This window comes from Triticum aestivum, chromosome 7A (assembly GCF_018294505.1).
Source record: "Triticum aestivum cultivar Chinese Spring chromosome 7A, IWGSC CS RefSeq v2.1, whole genome shotgun sequence".
Taxonomy (NCBI): Eukaryota; Viridiplantae; Streptophyta; class Magnoliopsida; order Poales; family Poaceae; genus Triticum; species Triticum aestivum.
The window spans coordinates 22,816,348-22,825,042 of NC_057812.1; the positions used below are offsets into that span (position 1 = coordinate 22,816,348).

Sequence of the window (8,695 nt, forward strand, 5' to 3'; positions counted from 1 at the left end):
CTTTTATCTTTTCTTCCAGAGGGAGTACTTGTTTTATGAGTGTGCCTCAGAACTACTTGTATCCAAACCCCACAGCATGGCAAGCATTCCCCGTACGCGCAGCTGCCCGTCTGCGGAGGCGCACACTTCTTCTCCCGCCCCCATCCCAACCAGTGGCTCCAGCTGCATCCATGCATGAAGCTCAAATTCGTAATCTTCGGCATCATTATCTTCTACTCCCCCGTCTCATAATATAAGAGCGTTATTGACACTACTCTACTGTAAAAAATGCTTTTATATTATGGGACGGAGAGAGTATCTTCCACTTATTATCTTCTTTTCTTTTTAGGAAAAAAACTTGATTGTTCATTAATCAAACTAACATAGCATAGCCCATGGCGCCCTCCCTCCCATGCGGCCCTCGCGTCGCCTCCCGGGTGCCTCGGGGGCGATTTGATTTTTCATCGCGCCGCCTCCCCTCATCCCCCTTCCCTCCCTCGTCGCCACCAGAGACGGCCACCGGCAAAGTCCGCGCGGGCACCGCAGAAGGTGGCTCGGGGATCTCGGCGCCCGGATCAAAACATATTCACCGTGTACTTAAAAAATGTTAATCACAAATTTCTGAAAAAGTTTGCATCACATATTTGTCAAAACAGTTATGCATAAGAATGACCATCATCTTCCACTGAACCTGCACAAGCTCCGACGTCGCCTCGAAAGCCGTTGGCCATACTGCCGCCGCTGCCGCTTCAGCTTGTAGTAGGGGCGCTGCCAGGGGTGGAATTGGGTCTGGGGCAACTGGGGCTATAGCCCCAGGCATGGCCCATCTAATAAGTTATATATGCAGCAGTAAATTTCCATTTTCGAAGACTTGGAGAGGCCCAGCCCCAGGCCTCAGCCCACCGAGCTCTTCAGCGCCACAAGCCCAGTCTGGTCGATCGCTGCAGAAATTGGTAGCGCCTCGACCGGATCGCTCCATAAATCGCCACCCGGCTCTAAAAAAAATCGCCACCAAGAACGATGCACGATCGCTCCCATTCTCTAACGCCTGTCTCTCCAGATCTACCCCCAAAAAATTTCTCATGCTGCGCCGCCAACTCTCCCCGTCTCGTCGACTACTCGATCCACTAGACCGCGCGGAGGCGGCCGGTGCTCCGAATCACGGATCTCACGCATTGTTGGAGTAGCCCGCTTCACGCTCCTGTTCTGCTCTGTATTCCATCAGTACATCTCCAGATCTCCACAACTGGCTGAAAGGTAGTACTAACATTTTCCCATAGTTCTTTTTGTCAGCCAAAACCAACGACTTCGTAATTGCATTGCTTTAGTCAATTTGTTTCGTTGTTATTTGTTAACAAAAGAAATAGAAAATCAAGATGAAGAGGACCTGGACAGTTCATATGGTCTTGTTTTCCAAAATGGCAAATGAACAGTCGACTTGGTTTATCTCTATTTCTTGATTTTAAATACTCATTTTTATGTTTACAACTCCAGGTCCTTCTACTATTGCCGATGAAGAAATGATCTGTCTCAAAGCAAGCCTTCATTTATTTGGCATCACGGTTTGCAATGATGCACTTTGTTAGATCGATGGCATGTTTATTGAAATTGCTCTTGTGGCAATAAGGAAATAATGTTTTACTCTTTATCAAAATTTATGGTGTACTTCTAACATTCAATTGTATGTGTTATTTTTGGCGATTTTTTGTAGGTTGTGGTATTGACGTTATTTATAGCCGCTTAGCTTTAGCCCTAGGCTTCGAGAAATCCTGATTCCGCCTCTGGGCGCTGCCAACACGTTCGAGACACCTCCTTCCTCGACGTAATTTATGGACACCACTGAACCCTCCGATTACGTGTAGCACCTCGATGAGTTGTGTCGGGACCTCCGTAATTTAGGGACGCCACTGAACCCTCCGATTATGTGTAGGGACGCCACAAAATGCAGTGGGTGTCATTTCTTTGTGAAATTTCATATGCGAGTAAACTGGTCGATCATGTATGCGAAAAAAGTTCAGATTTTTGAAAAAAAATCAGTAGTTTTTTCTGAATTTACTATTCATAACAAGTGCGTGTGTCGAACCATGCCCCAAACAAAATTCATGTCCATTGAAAATCTTGAAATTTTAAAATTCCTCGAGCTGGACTGAGGTATATATGTATTTTGAAATTGTTAAAAGGAACGCATAAAAACGGGAAACGGGAGAAATAAAAACCTTCCGGTTTTACGGCATTAATTGGAATTGACAGCGCCCAACATGCGCAAAGCTGTCAGCAAACTTCCAAAACCAAAGAAAGAAAGGAACGCGATGGTGCTGGCTGGCGCGTCCAATTAGTGCACACGACGCCGGTCGGAACGCAGCTGCGCGCAGATCAGATCGAAGCCCCGAGGAAACCCTTTCCTTCCCATCTTCAATCCCCGTTTCCTGTTTCTGATCCAGCCCGCTCCTACGCGACGCGATCGACGATGTACAAGCTCAGTCTGAACAATCCGTGCCAGTAGCGGCGGTGGGCAACGCCGGCCTACACCGACCGGAGCGAGGGACCTGACCACGCGTCAAGGTTCCATTCCACCGTTGCCGTCTATGGCGCCGAGTTCCGCTGACCAGAGTCCGGGTCCCGCACGCTCATCTAGGCGTATGACCGGTGCAAAAGAGTCGGGTTCGAGCGAGTTGGACCGGCCTCTGCTTTAGAAATTGGCTTGTGCTCAGCTTGTATCGATCTCGAGTTAGTTTCGATCTAAATAAAATGATTTTATTGATAATCTAAGGCAATTTTTCAAAATGGTAGGACACAACACAACATAGGAAATCACTATAAAATTTGACTTATTCTCTCTCAACTGAAGACTAGCTCTTGATAACTAGGGGTCGTGCATGAATTAGAAAGATAGAAAAATGGAGGTGCATCCGCTCTCAAACTTTGGCCGAGAATAATAGGATACTTAACACACGACTAACACACGACTAACCAAGTACCATATTTTGGCTGAATTTTCTCCGTGCTTAATTAGTCTTCCAAGATTACTACTAGGTAAAATTGAAAAAAAAATCATGCACAAAGGATATGGCAATAATTTATTCTATTTTCTTTTAATAGTATGTATCAAGATTGTTTAGTATAATTATATGACATCCAGCTATCGAGCTAAAATCGAGCGAGCCAGTGTTGGCTCAAGATTAGCATGTTTCTCTATCGAGAGCTACATAAAGTGTTCATACTCAGCACATTTCTTTTTGAGTCAATCTCGAGTCAAACCAAAATACGAGTCGATCTCGAGCAGCTCACGAGCCTCGAGCTGTTCTTGCAGGCCTAGCCGTAAGGACAACCTTGTAGGACGACGCTACCAGGGAAGCCTTAGAGCACCCCTCGTCATCTCCGCAACTACTGACCGGTGAGTATGTATGCGCCCTAGCTAGCTAGATCTCATTTTGTTCAAGATTTTAGAGCTCCGGTTAGCATCAGATGCATGCGCCGTCGCCGCTCCGCCCCTCGGCGGCTACTTTCCAGGGAGTATGTCTGCGCCTTAGCTAGCCAGATCCTGTTTTGTTCAAGGTCCTAGAGCTCCGGCTAGCGCCAGATATATGCGCCGTCGCTGCTTCTAAGTCAACTGCCAAAGCAGACATGAGACAACTCCTAAAAACATGATCCACCACAACTGATGGGGCCTCGTCGTGCTCAACAAGATCACAAAAGATCGACTTGTACAGAACATCCAGACTCTACAAATATAAGTGGGTTACCTTGCCGGTTGTTTGCAGACAACCATATATATAAGAGGTGTCAACTGTTAAATGAAGGTTTAAGCCGTTTTGGTTGCTAGCTACTCAGAAAGCGTCTAGTAGAAATGGATAGCTTATTGGTTATCGCACGAAGGAGAAGGTTGAGTATAACGTGTGTACCCTATAATGGACGTGATACTAATATTTTACGAGCTAACAAAGTAACCTGTCTTGGAAGAGAGACGGTGTAGAGGTAGAGAGAGGAAAGAAAGAAATGGACGCGAGGAAGGGCACAAGACAATGAAGGCTGGAGGATGAAGAAAAAAAGTTCTGGCGTAAAGTGTTTTTGTGCCACACTAGTATGAAAAAAAAGGTTCATCGTGTATATGAAAAAATATATTCACTGTCTATTCAAACAAGTGCTCATCATGTACTTGAAATGGTGTTCAACAGATATTTGAAAATGTGTTCAACACATCTCTATCTCTACTCCTATAAAAATGCGAGCTGGTGATGATGGTGTGCCTGCCATCCATCGCTTTCGATCGTCTGATCTGCATCCGACGCATAGAAGACAACCGCACTTCACATTTACAAAGAACCCCCCGTTCTCTTTGTTCATCTCCATCCAGTCCCACCTTATCCAATCGGCCAAGCAATAGAGCCTTCTGGAAAAAACTAGTAGAACCAAAGTGGCAGCGGCCGCTCTTCACGCCACCGGCGTCGTCCGATCCAAACTCCTATCTGCCGCAGCAGGCTCGCCGCCACACCCACCTCCACCTCCCCTCCTCCCCATCGTCTCCTCCTGCCCCTATCCCATCTCCTACGGCGCTGAAATCGACAAGTACGTCGCCGGCACCGGCCGTCCGCGGTGTCTGCAATGCCTCTCCTGCCAACTCCTCCGATGTAGCAGACCCGCCGCCCAGCAACTCTCCCTCCTCACCTCCGTCTCCTCCTTCCCCTACCCCTATAGCGTGTGCTGGCATGCACGACTGGCGGCCCAGACGGCCCAGATGTCAGTAATGCCAACAGCAGACAGCACCCGGTGCAGGAGCTCTGGCAGGAAGGCAGCGAAGTCCGCACCGGAGCCAAGAGTGTTCTTCGGCGGGGGCTCCGGCTTGAGCTTTTCTTGGAGTAGCAATGACGGTTGGGGTCCGAGAAGACACGCGGGGTTGGGATGAGAAGGGCGCCGGCGAGGGGTTCGGCAGTGGTCAGGTGCTCTATGCAATCTGTTGATGCTCTCATTGTTAATCTATCTAGGCAGGATGCATAAGCAAAGCTCTAGATGTCCACGCTCTATATGTATTGCGCACCTTTTCTGCAGAGCTAAGTATGGACTTACAATTTTTCTTATTGCTGAAAGGAAATTGTTTCTTCTACAAATTAATCGATGAGTATTGAGTGTGAAGCATCGTTCAGTATCAAAGTCTCATAGCTTGTCAACAATCTAGCAGCTTCTTTGCGCAATTGCATTATGCTTACATGACAAAGGAGTTGATGCTTGATTTTTAGATCTGACTACTACTTTATGCAATTAGGCAAAACATGAATTAAAGTTTCTGTATTTATCCCACTATTACACTATTAGGCAAAAGAGGATTTTAAATTTACTTTATTTATCCCACTATTACTCAAGTTATGTTTCGATATTAATGGATTATAAGTTGAGACATCTGAAGGATATGGACATACTCTCCTTGCTTCTGCTCCTTAGCTCTGAAAATAAACCGTTTGAAGATTGTGGTGCAGCTCCAGGTCGTGGATTAGAGGTCCATGGTAAGGACTACCAGAGAGAAACGTACATGGTAAGGAGTACCACAGAGAAACGTATGTGATGGAGAAGGTGTGCTAAAACTTAGGTGTGGAGATGTCTGCATCAATCTGCACCCATATATCAGGTGAAGTTAAGGAAAATGATGACACCCAGATATGGTTAGATGGGACTGTAGCAGCATCTCAGGTGAAACGTCCAGCGTTGTTTTATGCATAGGAAGCACACAGGAAGAAGATGCAATGTGGTTGAGAAAAAAATGCTATGACTAGAATTCTTTTGTGGTAGAATTAGAAAGAAGATTTAAGGTGGTTAGTTCAAACATTGGCACCATGGCTTTAGTTGTCAAATTTGTGACTTCCTAGAACAGATACAAATTTATTATGAATTTCATATTATAGCTGTTATTTTCATGTTAACATGTCGTAGCATTCATATGGTGATGTCTAAGTATTTCCCATGCAACGAGTAATGGCTTATAACTAATGATATATGTCTTCTTTATATAACTTGCATATTAACTGATCCAGTGAAGCACTGGCGGAGTCTCGTGGATCAGGGTGGACACGGTCCGAGCCGGCGTTTGGACCGGCCGCCTGCGGTCAGGTCCGGACCGGACCGAGCAGCGTGGCGGGCCTGTTTTCAGGGACCGGACCGGCGGCGGTGAAGCCTGGGCTGGACCGAGAGGACCGGCGGTCTTGTTTCCATGGTGGTCATGGCGAGGCGGTGGTGACCAGATCGTCGGCAAGAGGATGGGTGTTGTGACAGAAACTGTGAGCAAAGGCAGAAGCGAGGTGGGAGACGTGCGTAGGTGCTGCGGCGAGGTGGGCGACATGCACGAGCGCCGGCGGGGAGGTAGGCAATGTGCCACGGGAAGTGCGCTCTGCGTCGCGGCAGTTAGCCATGCAACTAATGTGGGACGTGCATGAGCCCATGATTTTCTGTCTGCGGGCGTTGCCATAATTAGAGGATCAAACCTGACATGAAGTTAAATGTCAAATGGCGCCGCGATTTGCGGATCAAGCCTTGTTTCTCTCGTACTCCCTCCATTCCACAATGTAGTGCCTATAGATTTTTGTAAAAGTCAAACTTTGCCAACTTTGACCAAGTGTATAGAGAAAACCGTGTACATCTACAGTACCAAACATATACATTCTAAAAATATAACTCACGATATATCCAATGATGTGCATTTGGTATTCTAGATGTACCTACTTTTCTCTATAAACATGGTCAAAGTTTATAATGTTTGACTTTTGTAAAAATCTATAGGCACTATATTATGGAACGGAGGGAGTACTTTCGTATTTCTTGTTCGACTGAATAAAAGTGCAGAAAGTTAACCCACGAACAGGACTGAATACAGTCATATTCAGTTATAGAGGTGCTCATTTATACAAGATATATACATGTAGGTGCCGCCACTAACCCAACAAACTCCCGAGCTAACCTCCACTAATCATGTACACGCGATAAAGACGCACACAACTAGGCAAGGTTTACAGAGAGAGCAACGGGTAGACCTGAACATACGCTTCACCAAAAAGGAAAAGGGCAGCGTAGGATCAAGGCACGTGATTATAGGCAGAGCGTTTCTCCCACGATTTGCGCCTTCCAAAAATACTTGCCTTATTTGTTGGACGCGAAAATCACGGCCGATCGAGCTTTTTCCCCCCAGTTGATGGCCTGCGTGCGTGCTGTGCTGAAACGGCTGCCATGGCAAGGGTCGAGAACGCGAGATCGTCCGCGGTGCATGCACGACAGTGACGGCGACCGGCGGCGAGAGGCTATGGCGCATGGCGAGGAGAGGGAGGAAGGAGTGGGGAAGCTTGGGGACATGGTGGTTCACCCGGGGTTCACCGTTGGCCGCGATGACGACGAACAGCGGTGGCGCTGCCATTTTTTTCCTCGGTCCTCTCGGTCGGACCGGTTAAAGACCGGACCGGACCGACAAATTTTCGGGCCGTATTTGGCAGATCGGACCGACCCTCTTCTCTAGCGGGCCAGGACCGAGCGGGCCAAGACCAAGCGAGCCACGAGCGGGCCAAAAAGCCCGCTCGTTACGTCCAGCCCTACTCGTGGAGGCCAAAGGGGGTGTTCCAAAACTGCATTTTCTTTCTATGTATACTAAGCATGTTAGTCCAGCCCATCGGTGGATAACTGTCTCTCAATCCGATCAATTATTGCGTAGTCCATACGTACAAAGCTAAGCTAGCTAGCATAAGCAGCTTGATTGGTTGTACATACAAAGCTAGCTATCTACTACAACTACAAGCAGCTTGATTGATTATTGTTAGAGCATCTTCCACACGGAATACTTGCTTGCTTCTTCAATAGATGGATTCGTCCGCTATGTTCGATTACAATGTAATCTCGTGTCATTTCTATTTTCATGCATCTTTTGTTGCAAGATGTGGTTATACTTCTAGATAGACGTACATGTTCACAATTTTTCACCACTGTTCCACAAATTTTATTATTATGTACAAAATGGCACCATTGAGCTTTCATTTCCGTTTCACCAGTTGAATACATAGTGCAGGAAGGAGGACATATCAGCAAGACGGACTGGGCTGTTAAATATGAGATGCCAATTGTGCCAGTGCATGGCAAAATAACTATTTGAGGTATATATAGTGTGCTACATATTACTACAATCCGTGCAATTTCTCCCAGAATGTTCCTCGCCCGCTGTCAAGCCTTTAGTCGGATGCTACTCTGCACAGATGCATCTGATAGTTAACATCCCTATTCGGCTACTTCGTTGAACAAATTCAGGTCTAACTCCTTTATGTATATCTGAGAAATTGACAGATTAGAAGCCTAGAAGTTGCCCTCTTATGCTTTGGTTATCATAATTAGAGCTCCAGTAGTTCAAAATCTTACTAATATTTGCATATTGTGCATTTTGCCGCCAATTTGTTTCCTCTAAAATTAAATTGCAGAGTTTCATATCTGAATATCGAATTTTGGATGTCCTGTTTTACTACTGTTTTCACTTCACGAAAAAGGTTGATCTCTTCAAGAAGAATCACAAGTTTCTGAAATGTGGCACACAATTCACATGTAATTAGGAATGATTAGTTCTTATTGGGTGGACCCCATGATGGGCCATCCCGATGCCGACTGCCCCATTCCCAGCGCATCCGCTCGCTCGAAGCTCCGCTTCAGCGCCGCCTCCCACGCACGACTCTCCGCCTCATCATCCTTTTATAGGTGCTCC

General features: G+C 46.5%; 1 long non-coding RNA gene across 1 annotated transcript; it reads left to right on the plus strand.

Annotated features, from left to right (window-relative positions):
• Positions 1-4,411: 4,411 nt before the first annotated feature.
• On the plus strand, positions 4,412-6,505 carry LOC123152426 (uncharacterized). The gene is made up of 2 exons (XR_006476188.1): positions 4,412-4,916; positions 5,451-6,505. It is a non-coding gene; the product is annotated as an uncharacterized lncRNA (long non-coding RNA).
• The last annotated feature ends 2,190 nt before the right edge of the window (positions 6,506-8,695 follow it).